This window comes from Psammomys obesus, unplaced genomic scaffold, assembly GCF_907164565.1.
Source record: "Psammomys obesus unplaced genomic scaffold, mPsaObe1.curated_primary_1811, whole genome shotgun sequence".
NCBI lineage: Eukaryota > Metazoa > Chordata > Mammalia > Rodentia > Muridae > Psammomys > Psammomys obesus.
The window spans coordinates 26,583,774-26,597,791 of record NW_026596040.1 but is presented as its reverse complement, the minus strand read 5'-3'; positions in this window follow the sequence as shown (position 1 = coordinate 26,597,791).

Genomic DNA, 14,018 nt, shown 5'->3' with positions numbered 1-14,018 from the left:
TTAGCCATCAGGGAAATGCAAATTAAAACGACCCTGAGATTTCACCTCACACCCATCAGAATGGCCAAGATGAAAACCTCAAGTGACAACACATGCTGGAGAGGTTGTGGAGAAAGGGGAACCCTCCTCCATTGCTGGTGGGAATGTAAACTGATACAACCACTTTGGAAATCTATCTGGCGCTTTCTCAGACAATTAGGAGTAGTGCTTCCTCAAGACCCAGCTATACCACTGCTAGGTATATACCCAAACTTAGCTCAAGTACACAAAAGGGATATTTGCTCAACCATGTTTATAGCAGCTTTATTTGTAATAGCCAGAACCTGGAAACAACCCAGATGTCCATCAACAGAGGAATGGATACAGAAATTGTGGTATTTTTACACAATGGAATACTACTCAGCAATCAAAAAGGAGGAAATCATGAAATTTGCAGGCAAATGGTGGGATCTAGAAAAGATCATTCTGAGTGAAGTATCCCAGAAGGAGAAAGACAAACACGGTATATACTCGCTTATATAGACCTATACGATATGATAAACAATGAAATCTTTACACCTAAAATGATAATCAAGAGAGTGGACATGGGGTAAGATTATCAATCCTCGTGTTGAAAGACAGGATGTGCATTGAAGATATGACAGGAGTCTACTGAAGGCATCTGAAAGACTCTAACTAGCAGTGTTTTCAAAGCAGATACAAAGACTTATAACCACACCTTTGGCAGAGTATAGGGAATCATATGAAAGAAGGGGAGTTAGTATGATGGGGAAGGATAGGAGCTCCACAAGGACCAAATATATCTGGGCACAGGGTCTTTTCTGAGACTGACACTCAACCAAGGACCATGTATGGATATAACCTAGAATCTCTGCTCTGGTGTAGCCCGTGGTAGCTCAGTAACCAATTGGTTTCCCATAGTAAGGGGAACAAGGATATTTCTAACAGGAACTCAATGGCTGGCTCTTTGACCTCCCCACCCCCAAGGGAGGAGCAGTCCTGTTAGGCCGCAGAGGAGGACTTTGCAGCCAGTCCTGAAGATACCTGATAAAACAGGATCAGATGAATGGGGAGGAGGTCCCCCCTATCAGTGGACTTGGAAAGGGGCAGGGTGGAGATAAGGGAGGGAGGGTCAGAGTGGGAGGGAATGAGGGAACGGGATACAGCTGGGATACAGAGTTAATAAAATGTAACTGATAAAAAAATAAAATTATTAAAAAAAATCATTTATGTGCAAATCTTTACCAAGCAGCTACAATGGTATTCTAGGTACTTGAAAAACACTGAAGAAGAAAACAAAGATCTCTGTCCTATTAAAATGTAGGTTCTACCAGGGGTAGACATAGCTAAACCATACAGTATCTGCACCTTGATCTCAGGATGCAACGCACACCACATCATCTCAAAGTGTTGCTGGTAGATAGGAAGGCCATGTGAAAACTAGCAAACCTCAAATAAAGGCAGGCTTTTAGGACATTGGAGAAAACTACATTCGTTTTGAGAAGCAGCTTCTATATTGTCCCTGATCCTTATGAGAGCCTATTTAAGCCAAGCCCACAGTTGAGATAGCCTCAGAGTTGGCGTAGAACACGCCCAGACACCAGATTCTCAGCACAAAGGAGATTTGTCTCCCAGTTGGACAAAGACAGCAGCAGGTGTTTTTGCAGAGTAGATTTTAAGGAGAAAAAGAGGAAGTCAGTGGTAGGATGAGTTGGTAACTCCTGATTGGACTTGTTAGCCAGTGTAGCCAAATAATGAGTTTTAAGTGCTGGACCTTGGTGTGTTTTGATGGCTGGACCTTGAAGTTAAGTCTCAGAAATGAATCAGTAGCCAAATAAGGGAATGGCCCTTGGAGCCTAGCTTCAAGACGATAATCTAACTGTTTAGCAAGGAGAGGAAAGGGGAGAGGGAAGGGCCTGCCAGTGCCATGTTTGCCATGCTTGGGCCTGTAAGAGCCCTTCACACAGAAGGACCTCAGATCACCATGAAGCCCAAGATTCCCATCTGCTATTTAATGTCCCATGTGGTCATGTTATTGGATGGATACAGCAGCTAAGTGCCCTGGAGTGGAAATGTTATCTGAGAAACTATACCCAGGCAGCTCCGGAGGGAATAGGTGACTTGAATGAGTAGGTGAGTGACTCCTTGATGAGTTGCCTCCTTTCTTTTAATCCACGCCTTCATTTCCCTCCAAGGATTACTCCATGTACATCTCTGGAAGAGAGAAAAGGCAAAACTCAGTCTACATCATAGCTGGCCTAACACAAAGCCCTATGGAGACCCCTGAGAGGAAAATCTTCCCACTGAGCAGAGCTGTAAAGAGGAAATGCCAGATGCAGGAGGCAACAATAATCCTTAAATTGGGTGAGAAAGGGAGGGATCAGGAAGGGACAAGGACGTTTTGGAGAAGGCATGTGGAAAGACCTCTCAAAATAGGCAAAACCACAAAAACATTCCTATCCTAAGTGAATGCCTACATCTCTCTCATATCAGAGACATATAACCACTCACTTTGACAGCTTAAGTTCCACTGTTTGGAGATCTTCTCCCTCACAGAGAAATGCTTCCAGAGGGGACACAGCAGATGAAGTAACTAGCTTTCCAGTCCCTTGTAATTCCTTCTACCTCCAAATTAGAAAGCATTAAAATGGCTGGAATCATTGAGCCTGGTTACCAAGAGAAAAACTGGATTGCTGCTGCATGACAGGACTAAGGGTAACAGTGTGTGAAGATGTCTGGGATGCCTTTTGACTCTTCTGTGGTCAAAAGAAAAGGTTAATTGAGAAATAACAATGTATCAGTCTCACATTAGGAAATGAAAAAGGAGACTTCCTCTTAGAGGAATGATGCCAAGAATGAGCCCAAATTTGAATTCTCCACATCTCTCCCTCTGTCTTCCATGTCTACACTTCGTGGGCTGTGGCATGTCTGTTAGTCTTCTGTATGTGTCTGATGCCTGTCCCTGAAAGGGAGCATTGCTCTATATTTATTGAACAGCACAGAAAATATGGTATGGGAAAGGCAGGAGGGGTACTTTTAACAGAAGAAGGGAAGAAGTTAATCTACTGACCGTCAGCTGACCCAGAAGAGCACTCAAAACTGCACAAAGATGTTATTAACGTATCTACATGTTACTTCCAGCATGTGTTTGATATTTGTTGTTGCTTTCAATCTGTCGGCCTCTTTTGGTAAATGCTTGCCACAACCCACACCTACAGGCACATGCACACACCTACACATGTGTCCTCATTCAGGAGAAAGTGGGAGCAGCCCTTACAGAAAGGCTAGTTGTGTCTTCTTAGCAAGTACAGCGTTCTTTCATTGTTGTCTAGAAGTTCAAATGTGTACTGTGAGCTCCGGGGGCAAACCTGTGGCTTGTGCCCGTTACCAGTTTGTGTCATCTGTCCAAATCTACCCTTTCTGGCCCTGCTGTGTGATAAAGATGTGAACCCTGGAAACATTTCTCCTATGCCAGCTGGCACAATACTTTGCCAGTGGAAGGATGAGAGAGATTTCCCTCCTTGTCATGAAATTTGGTTTAGTTTTTGTTCCTAGGGTATAGCTCCAGGGGCAGGCAGAAGTCTGTGTGCTGTTCAGCCTCCAGCAAGTTGTAATGACATATTTATTCCACAGACTGCCTGCCACTGAGTTTTATCAGTACCTCAGCAGGCTTCTGGGTGAGTCTCACTGGAACCCCAATGGGCAGTCTCCTCTTGCTGTCATGTTTGACAACCTCAACCCAACACAGCCTAGAATCGCCTGAAAAAAATGTCTCAGTTGAGAAATTATAGATAATCAGGCTTATGGGCCTAGAGAGATGTCTCGGTGGCTAAAAGCACTGGTTGCTTTTCAGAGGGCCTGGGTTCAGTTCCCAGCACCCACATGGTGGCTAACAACCATCTCTAACTACAGTTCCAGGGAATCTGATGCTCTCTTTGGCTTCCGCAGACATCAGGCACATGCCGTGGTGCACAGAAATATATTCAGGCAAAACACCTGAACACATAAATAAATCTCAAAAAAATAAATTTAATAATCAGGTTGGCCTGTCGGGATGTCTCTAAGAGTTTGTCCTGAGGGACAATTGATGCAGGATGGATCCACGTACTGTGGATGGAACCATTCCTGGACAGGTGATCTGAATGTAAAAGCTAGGCTGAGCATGGCCCAGGAGTAAGTCAGCAAGCAGAATTCCTTACTGATTCCTGCTTTAGATCCTGTCATAACTTCCCTCTGTGATGGATTGTGACCTGAAAAGTAAGCCGAATAAATCTTCTCCTCCTCTCAGTTGCTCTTGAACAGATAGTGTTTCATCACAGCAACGGAAAGGATACTAGCGTACCACCCCAGCTTGCCACACCTCAGACATTTCTACCATACAGCAGGCACAACATGGCATCTCGTCTGTCACTTGGAGGCAAGCTTGTCCCAGGTTTGTTCTTGGTGTTCTGCCTCAGCGCCAGTAGTGATTGCTTCTGTGTCTACGGTTCCTGTAAAGTCCTCTTTTTACCCCTTGGTAGGTAATCTACTGCCAGTTTCACTTAAAATAACTTTTTTGAAGGTACTGTGGTGATCTGTGTCTTTACTAGACCCTGATCATTCCAGAAGCAACTGCAACTTCCAAACAGGGTCAGGCTCAGCAAGGTTGATTTACTGCTCTTGTTTTTTGTTTTTTGTTTTTTGTTTTTTGTTTTCAGTCACATGAGTAACACGCACAAAGTCCCAAATTACATATAGGTGACCTTTCACCCAAATCTCTCTGGATGCAGGTTCAATGTTGGGAACCTGGTGTGTGTCCATTTGACACTGGTCCCTCCCCTCTGATTTATTTATTTCCAATGTTGGCTTCTGATGGTGGTGGTAGTAGTATGTGTGTTTAAGTCGAGGATCTCTAAGATAAAATTCCTACCAGCTGGATTAGCTAGACAAAGAACACAGACTTTAAAAAGTCTTCCTCTACAAAGGCTAACCTAATTTCTAATCTCGAACAACACAGAATACATGATGAAATGTTGAAGTCAGAAGGTACCATGAGAGCCACATGGTAAAACTTTGATGGGTGCCGAACCAGAGGTTCATAGAAAGATGATTTGATCTTTTTTTTTTCTTTTCCTGAAAATAGATTTTTTTTATGCAATATATTCTGATTACAGTTTCTGATCCCCCAATTCCTTCCAGTTCCTTTCTATATCTTCCCCAACCCAGATCCACCTCCTTTCTGTCTCTGGTTAGAAAACAAGCAGGCCTTTAAGGAATAATAATAAAATAAGATAACAAAAAAAAACCCACAAATCAGAATAGGAAAAACTAAGAGACAGAAGAAAAAGAGCCCAAGAAAAAGCAAAAGAAACAATACAGACACAGAGACACACATTCCCCCCACACAGGGATCCCATAAAACACACAGTTGGAAGCCATAATATCTATGCAAAGGACCTGTATGGTTTTTAAAATGCCCTAGACAACATTAAGAGGAAATAACCTCCAGAGACGTTCCATTGGGTTTGTTCACCATCTACTGCTGCTCCTGGAGGCTACTTGTAAGAGTGGTTTGTTTCCCCAGGGAGACTCCCTTGGAGAGAACTAATATTTCATTGGTAAGTGGCTATCAATTGGAGCTAGCTTCTGGGTTAGGAATGGGACCTGGGCTATTTGTGGGTTCCTATGAGACCCCTTTGGACAACACTTTGATTAAATGGCACCACGTGGCTGGTGCCAAAAACTTTACTTGATGACAAGAGATGTCCATTTGGGGCTCTGTATCTCTGGTAGGCACGGACTCGAGTTCTCTATGTTCAATGAGTGAGGTATTAAAGTCTCCCGCTATCACTGTGTGAGAGTTGATATGTGATTTTAGCTGTAGTGGTGTTACTTTTATGTACCTGGGTGGTTGGTGCATAAATGTTTAAGATTTGTAACCCCTTGGTGGATTTTTCTTCGATGAGTATAGTGCCCTTCTCTATCTCTTCTGATTAGTTTTAGTTTGAAGTCTATGTTGTCAGATACTAAAATGCTACACCAGCTGGCTTCTTGGGTCCATTTACTTAGAATATCTTTTTTCAAACTTTTACCCTCAGGTGATATCTATCCTTGATGTTAAGGTGTGTTTCTTGGATGCAGCAGAAGGAAGGATCCTGTTTTCACATTTAGTCTGTTAATCTGTGTCTTGTTATTGGAGAATTGAGAGCATTGATATTGAGAACCATCAACAAGCAGGGTTTGTTGGTTCCTGTTACGGTGGTGGTGGTGGTGGTGGTGGTGGTGGTGGTGGTGGTGGTGGTGGTGGTGGTAGTGGTGGTGGTGGTGGTATGTGTGTGTGTTTTCTCTATTTGATTTGCTGTGTTTTCTTGTGTGTGATGAACCTTCAGTTAGAAGTTCTCCTTCTAGTACCTTCTGTAGAGCTGGATTTGTAGTTAGATACTAAATCTAATTTTATTGTGAAATATCTTTTCTCTATCTTTGTGATTGAACATCTTCTTGGGTATAGTAGTGTAGGGTGGCATCTGTGGTCTCTTAGAATTTGTAGAACATTCATCTAGGCTCTTCTGGCTTTACAGGCCATTGACTCTAAGGTGTTATTCTAATATGTCTGCATTTAAATATTAATTGGTCTTTTTCCTTCTCTTTGTTATGTGCATTTAATGTTTTGATTATTATGTGCTGAGGGGATTTTCTTTTCTGGTCCAATCTATTTGGTGTTTTGAATATTTCTTATACCTTTATAGACATCTCCTTTAGGTTAGGGAAATTTTCTTCTACCATTTTGTTGAAAATACTTTTTTCTCCTTCCTCTCTCTATTCTTATTATTTATAGATTTGGCCTTTTCATGGGGTCCCTGATTTCCTAGATGTTTTTGTGCCTGGATAGTTTTAGACTTAACATTTCTGTTATTAGATATTCATTTCTTCTATCTTCTCGTCAGTGCCTGAGATTTTTTAATTCTGTCTCTTGCATTCTGTTGGTGAGGCTGGCCCCTAAGGTTCTTTTTCAAGTTCCTAAATTTTTTATTTCCAGTTTTCCCTCAGTTTGGTTTTTTTAATTGATTGTTTCCACTTTCATGTCTTGAACTGTTTTCTCCATTTTATTCTACTGACTGTATTTTCATATACATCTTATTAATGGATTTATTCATATCTTCTTAAGGACCTCTAATATATTCATTAAGGCTATTTTGAAGTCCTTGTCTTCTGCTTCAGCTATATTGCACTTCTCAAAGCCTACCAGAGTAGAGTTATTGTATATTTAGTGGAGATATACTGGCTCTTACTGATTGTGTTTTTATTCTGCCTGCATCTAGGTATTTGGGTTTGGGGTGATTGTAATTCTGGGCACTGATATCTAATCTTATCTCTATTGCATGGGCATTCAGTTCATTGGTTTCTGTTGCCCTCTCAGGTTCTGAGAATGGTGTGGTGGCTGTGAGTTGCCTGTTAGAGAATGCTTCTAAGATATTGGCTTGGGGGTATGGTGGAATGTGTTTCTAAGTATTGGAAGCTCATACTTAAGACTAGGAATGGGCTAGAGTGTGGGGGCTTGAGAGAGTCCACAGGAGGTAGGAAAGTGTCCTGGGAATGGAGGTAGTGAGGGAGGAGAGGTCACAGCAGGTGTCTGTCACAGAGACTGGGTGGGGGGGTGGATTTGGAGGAAAGGAGGGAGAGTGACTATTTCCTACTTCCCTACCAGCTGGTTCCCAGGAAATGGCTGAGGGAGTTGGCAGCTGAGACAAAGGGATGGGGTGATGAGGAAAGCTGTGGAAGAGCTGCCAAGAAATTACTTTACAATACCACACAATTGGCACAACCTGGAATGGGAGGGCCTGGGTTAGACTAAGCTTGGAGAAATTATATTTAAAATAACAATTAGAACTGAAGCAATTTTTCATGCAATACTATTAAGTCCCACATTTCAAGCCAAATAATTCATGTGTGTTGAATCATGGTGATTTCGCAGGCTGAACCACCAGGCAATTGCCAACTGCCCTATTCAGAACTTCAACCTCTAATACTTGATTCCAGCGCAGAATCCATCAGGATCAAGCTTCTACCAACAGCTCCTCTGGCAAACTGGGCAGTCAGAAGGCCCCTAATAAGCTTGATGGAAGAGCTTCCAAATTCCCTAAAGAAACAGAGGAGCAAATGACCACCTGCTAAACATGGTGTTGCAAGCTGTTGAGACAGCACCTGGTTGGAACAGTATACATTTAAAAGCTGGGGAGAGGCCCATCCTCCCAGCCCCCCTCTATGTCTGTAGATGGGCACACTCTCAGGCTCTCAGTGAGGCAGCAAGGTGAGGCTGGAGTTCATTCTTAAGTGAGTTTTGTTGCTGCTGGTATTCCGTTTTTTGTTTTGTTTTTTTTTTTGTCAGACTTACATGATCTCATAAAGGAAGCTGTGAGCATCAAATGAGGTTTCAAAATACCATCTAGCCCCTCAGAGAGTGTCCAGCCCCATGTTCCGGGACCCAGTCTCTCTCTAGCTCTGCCCTGTCTTTGCAGCACTATTTCCCCATCTCCAGCTGTACTGTGACCTCACATCCAGAATCTTCACCCTTGTAAGCCCATTTCCTCCGGTGACCCACAGAAAGGAACAGAAATGAAATGCTAGCAGCTCTGCTGCCCCTAGCTAGGAACTTCCAGCTTTGCAAGGGTTTGTAAAAATCAAGGATTCCTCCATTTATCTAGCCTGTGGTTCTTCACCTTCCTTGTGCCTCAACCATTTCAGTACAAAATTTCTCACATTGTGGTAATCCCCAGCCACAAAATTATTTCCTTGCTACTTCATAACTGTAATTTCTTACTGTTATGAATTGTAATGTAAATATATGAAAACTGCTGATCTAGGGCCTCATAAAGTATTTCCTTCGGTTTATTTTGTTTTACATTTTCATTATTATGTTTTAAACCAAAAATACAATATTACTTTATTTCTCCTTTTCCTATGGGGAAATTGGCATGTGTATTTTCCTTGTAAAACTCCATAAACTCAGGCTGACATCACGTGCCATTTCTTAATAATTCCCTCACTCCTCTCGGGTGAGATAATCAGAAATAAAAATTAAAGAACTCTCACTTGTAGCTGTTTCAGCTCTCCTTGGCGCACTAAATGATCTGCCTCCATTAAGAATTCAAGGATGAATGACAGTCCTCAGAACCAATCAAATCTGTAGTATGCAGCCATGATTACCAGAGCAGCAGATTAATTAGGTAGGCCTAATCAAGATCCTCTATCTTAGAACCCTTGAGCACCGCCCTGTGGGCTTTTTGAGTAGAATTAGTTACCAAAACAGAGGCAATTCTGTTATCAGCTGAATGTACCTGTCTATTCAGTATCAATTACCTTCTTATAAAATATCTGTTTATTAGATAAGAGATAATTTTGAGTTTACAACCAACTTGCCCAACACAGCAGTCTATGAGATAGCAAAGCTAGAACTTGAACTCAGGTCCACCAACCCCAAGCTCAGTTAATCTATGACCCTCTTGCCTCTTGCTCCCTCTGGGAGTGCAGGGAGCACATAAGCAGATACAGCCTCAGGTGGGTTCAGCTCCTGGTTGTCAGGTTCAAGTTGATGCCTACACACTGAGGATGGCGGGACCAGCAGCAGCTCAAGGTGGCAAGCACCTGCAGAAACTCTGGCCCCAGGTCTGCTGGTACCGGGTAGGGAGCGATGAGAGCCATTCTTAAAGGGAACACTAGGATGATGGCATCTACTGAATGACTGGGATATCAGTCAGCCCAAGTAGAAACACTGGAGCCAGTTTGGTAGGATGGAGTCTGCTATCTCAGGTCTGAGTCAGAGGCACCTGGCCAATGATGCCAGACACCTGCCTTCTGAGTCATTCTCTGCCTTCTCCATCTTCGGCAGCTGTAGAAGGATATGCCTCAGAAGAAATACACGGGTATCCAGGATGGGATGCCAAGGGGAGGGGTGATTTAGGCTGCCTCTCCATCCTCCACAGCCCCTCCCTCACCCTGCTGCCTAATGTTCTTGTCAAAGTAAGCCATTGCTCAAATTACCACCCTCTCCCACCCAGGCCAACTGCTCTAATTATCTCCCCCCCCCCGCCCTTTTTTTCCTTGTAGTTGCTGCAAGGAGTTTTACTACTTTAAAAAAAAAAAGTGTTAGAAATAGCAAGGGGTAAGGGTGGAAATGGAAAATGACATTCAGTAACAAAAGACACTTTTTATGCCCCATGCTATTTGATTGTCGAGAAACCACCAGGAGCTCTTCTAACTTGGCATCAAAGCTTAAATTGCCTTCTTTTGTTTGTTTTTAAGACAGTGCCTCACTGTGTAGCACCGGCTGCCCTGAAACTCACCATGTAGACAGGGCTGGCCTCAAACTCATGGAGCTCCAACTGCCTCTGTTCCTCGAGTGCTTGGATTAAAGGTGTGTGCCATGTGGCAAGACTCTGTTGCTCTTTTAAAAGGCAAGAGGGCATTTTCTTAAACTTGATCAACTGGTGATTCTCAGTACTTCCTGCATGAACTTATTCAGATGAGAAGGCAGCAGCCCAGGGGACAAGACATGGGGCCCGTAGGTTGTCTTCTCGAAGGTCCCTACAAATTAGTCACCTCGAGCCACCCACCTAAGCCTTTATTTATCTGCAGAGACAAAACTGTAGTCTCAAATGCACTCTGGCGATTTTCTCAACCATGGCCTCCCACAATGCAAAGGCTAGTTTATTATTAAAGTGAGATGACTCTGAAGCCACCCTTTCTCCAAGGGGGCAGAGAGGTTTGAGGATGGGGCAGGAGGTCTTTGTGCCAGAGCTACACTTCTGATCTTCCTCCATCGTGCTCATTTGTCCTTTAAAGGGTAACCTGTTTAATTTCATACTGGCTGACTGTCTGAGTCACTGGCTTATGTCCTTGCTGCCCCACTGGAGTGCCTGAGGTCCTGTTGGGACATCTGGCCCTCCTGGCCACAAGCATCACCTGAAACCCTACCATTCTTTGAGTAGGCCCATTCTGTCTGTGGATTCTCTCAGACAACTTTCTAACCCCGGCTATACCATATTGTCCTCCACTACTGTGCTTGGGGGACATTAGCTGAACTGTAGACACCCTCGGATCCAAATCATGCACTTTTGTGCAAAAAAATGTTAATCTGGGAAAGGACAGGTATTTTATAGCTTGTTCCACTTTGGGGAGTCAGTTGGAAGATATCAAATGCCAGGAGAGCCCTTGTACCTTTCACTGGCCCCTTCAATGCCCCCTCCTTGTGCCTTAGCTTCAAGAGCTTTGAAGGACGCTCAAAGAGATATGGAAGATTCTAGCTATTTTCTCCCCTCACATCCCTTTGATGTTACCTCTGCATGGCACCTTTGACCTGAGAAGTCAAAAAAAAAAAAAAAAAGGCACCATCTGAGTCTCAGACTTTACAAGACTCCCTTGTTCCCCGAGGAACAATATCACGTAGCTGACAATCTTAGGACAGTGTTTTGGGGGGTGGGGGGAGGGGCAAATGACAGTATGAAGAGAGCAGGACATTGACATGTGACCAAAACCACCACCTAAATACTATATAAACACGAATGTGACAACTCGTGACCGGGTGACCTGAGCCTGCAAATTCGCATTCTAAGTTTGCAATTAAGGATTTATTACACTTTACTCCAAGTGTGCCTTTGTGTGTCTTCACTCCTCACATTATTCTAGGACCTGAGGAGTCCGTGGTTCACATGCTTGTATGATGTTTAATTCTAGTAGGAAGACAATAAGCAAGCAAAATAATAATAATGAGCATTTCAACCATTTCAAGTGTTATAACTGATGAGGCAAATGGGAAGAACATTCTGGGCATGGGGACCAGCAATTGCAGAAACCCTGAGATGGAAAAGAGCCTTAGAGTACAAAGATGCAGTGCAGGGCCCATCTGTGGGGGATGGGGAAGTCACAGGAACAGCAGGAAGACATTGCTCACACACTGGAATTTGGATGGAAACAGCGCATTTTGATGAGATGTCTTGCTCCAAAATTAAGCTGATAGAAGGGAGGTAGGAACAACAAGATGTCACTTACATCGTTTATTCAGCTACTTATTCGATGCATACGCACTACAGGAAGCTCCAGAGGTTACAGTTTTGTTTTGTTTAAATTGTTGTCCTGGTCCTCTAAAAGCCTATGGATGAGGGTTTGGGGTATAGCCCAAAGGTAAAGCATTTGGCTCTGGACTCCAATATCAACACTGAAGGTGAAAATCTTACAAATCAAGGAGTAATGGAGACCTACAAAAAAAAAACTAAATCAGAGTTGCAATGTTTAAAATGCACACAGAAGCACACACGTGCAGTGTTTAGTGTACTGTAGTGGGTCTGGAGGACATGGAAAGACAGTGGACTTAGAGCCAGCAGTCAAGATTCCTGGACACTTGCTTTTCAAACCAAAGCTTCTGGGGAAAAGAAAGCCATTGCTCTCTCATGCATTGTTTCTTGTAATGAGAGAGGCTGTGGTCTTTACCAGGAGTGTAAGGGCCTACCTACATCACCAGATGGTAGCATGTGGAGGTCTGGACTCCAGTTCCTAGTGAAAATTAAAAATTATTTTAAAAAAAACCTGATGAGATTTATTTTAAATGGCTGATTAAAGTCTCTGTAATTTGTCAAATGACTACAGTAAGTGAAGAAAAACATCTTTTCAAGGAAATCTGCCAAAGCTCAGTAAGAATGCTAAAAGCATCTGGCAAATGACTGTAACCAAATCACCCCACTCAAGTCCAGCTCACTGCAGCTCTGTTCTGGGTGGGCGTGTTCAGTTAGGAGGGAACCACCTGTAGCTAGTTCCTGAGGTTTCCAAGTCTGGAATAAAGACACCAGCAGAGTGTCTGATCTGGACTCCCTGCTTCTAAGACCACCGAGTGGTGAGAGGGAAAGACTAGCTGAGAGGGCAGGAAAGACTAGGCAGGCTCCCTCCAGTCCTTTTAGAAGGACACTGAGCCTATCCATAAGGGCTATCACGACCTAATCACTTCCTAAAGGCTCCACCCCCGCTAGAGTTGCACTGGAGACTGAGTGTTGAAATGAATTTTCAAGAGATACAGACATCCAAAACATAGCAGCTAGCTAGTTCATCAGAGAACATCAAGGGAAGAGAGAGCAAGAGAGTGCCCTCCTGGGTCAGGAAAACTGCCCACTGCTAATGGAATATAAAGACTGAAGCCATTTGAGATGCTGTCTACCAATTTCCCAATTTTTCAAATGGTTAAACAGAGATACTGAATAATTATCTCTATTCTTAAAAAAAAAAAAAAAAAAAAAAAAAAAAACTAAGAAAAATGAGGCCCTGTTCTGTCAGTCTGTTTTTCATCGCAATGACAAATGCCTCACATAAAAACAGCTTAAGGAAGGGAAATTGATTTTGCCCCACAGTTCCAGAGATGTCAGCCCATGGTCAGATGGTTCTATTGATGTATTTTCTTGATAGAGTATCATGACAGCGCAAATGTGAGCATGCCAGGAGCTGCTTTTATCATGGCAGTCAGGAAACATGAAGAACAATCTATGAAGACGCGGGGGACAAGACACATCTTTCCAAGGCACACCTCCCAGGGAATTGCTGCTCCAGTGAGGTCCCACCTCCAGACAATGCCATCATACTGTGAATCCATCAGGGATTAAACCATAAATTGTTCAGAACCCTCAAGGTCCAAATTCTCTCAAAAGCCTGCTAGCTGGCAACCAAACTCCCAACACAGAAGCTCTCAGTCTTTCAATATACACAATAATACACATACCCAGGACAAAAAAAAAAAAAAACATAAAAAAACTACATGTGTTAAAGTAGTACTGTCCTTCACAACCAAATTAGTGACTGTAACCCAGAACTCACTATCTTCCAGTGATTCATGGTGGATAATAATAAAGTGTTTGTGGATATTTTCCAAAGTGGCAACTCAGTTTGCTTGTCTAAACTTTTTTAAAACCTGATTTATCGCTGTCAGGAGGGAGTGCATGCCATGGTGAGTGTGTAGAAACAACCTGAGGGAATCAGTTCTCTCCCATCTCCTGTCAACACGG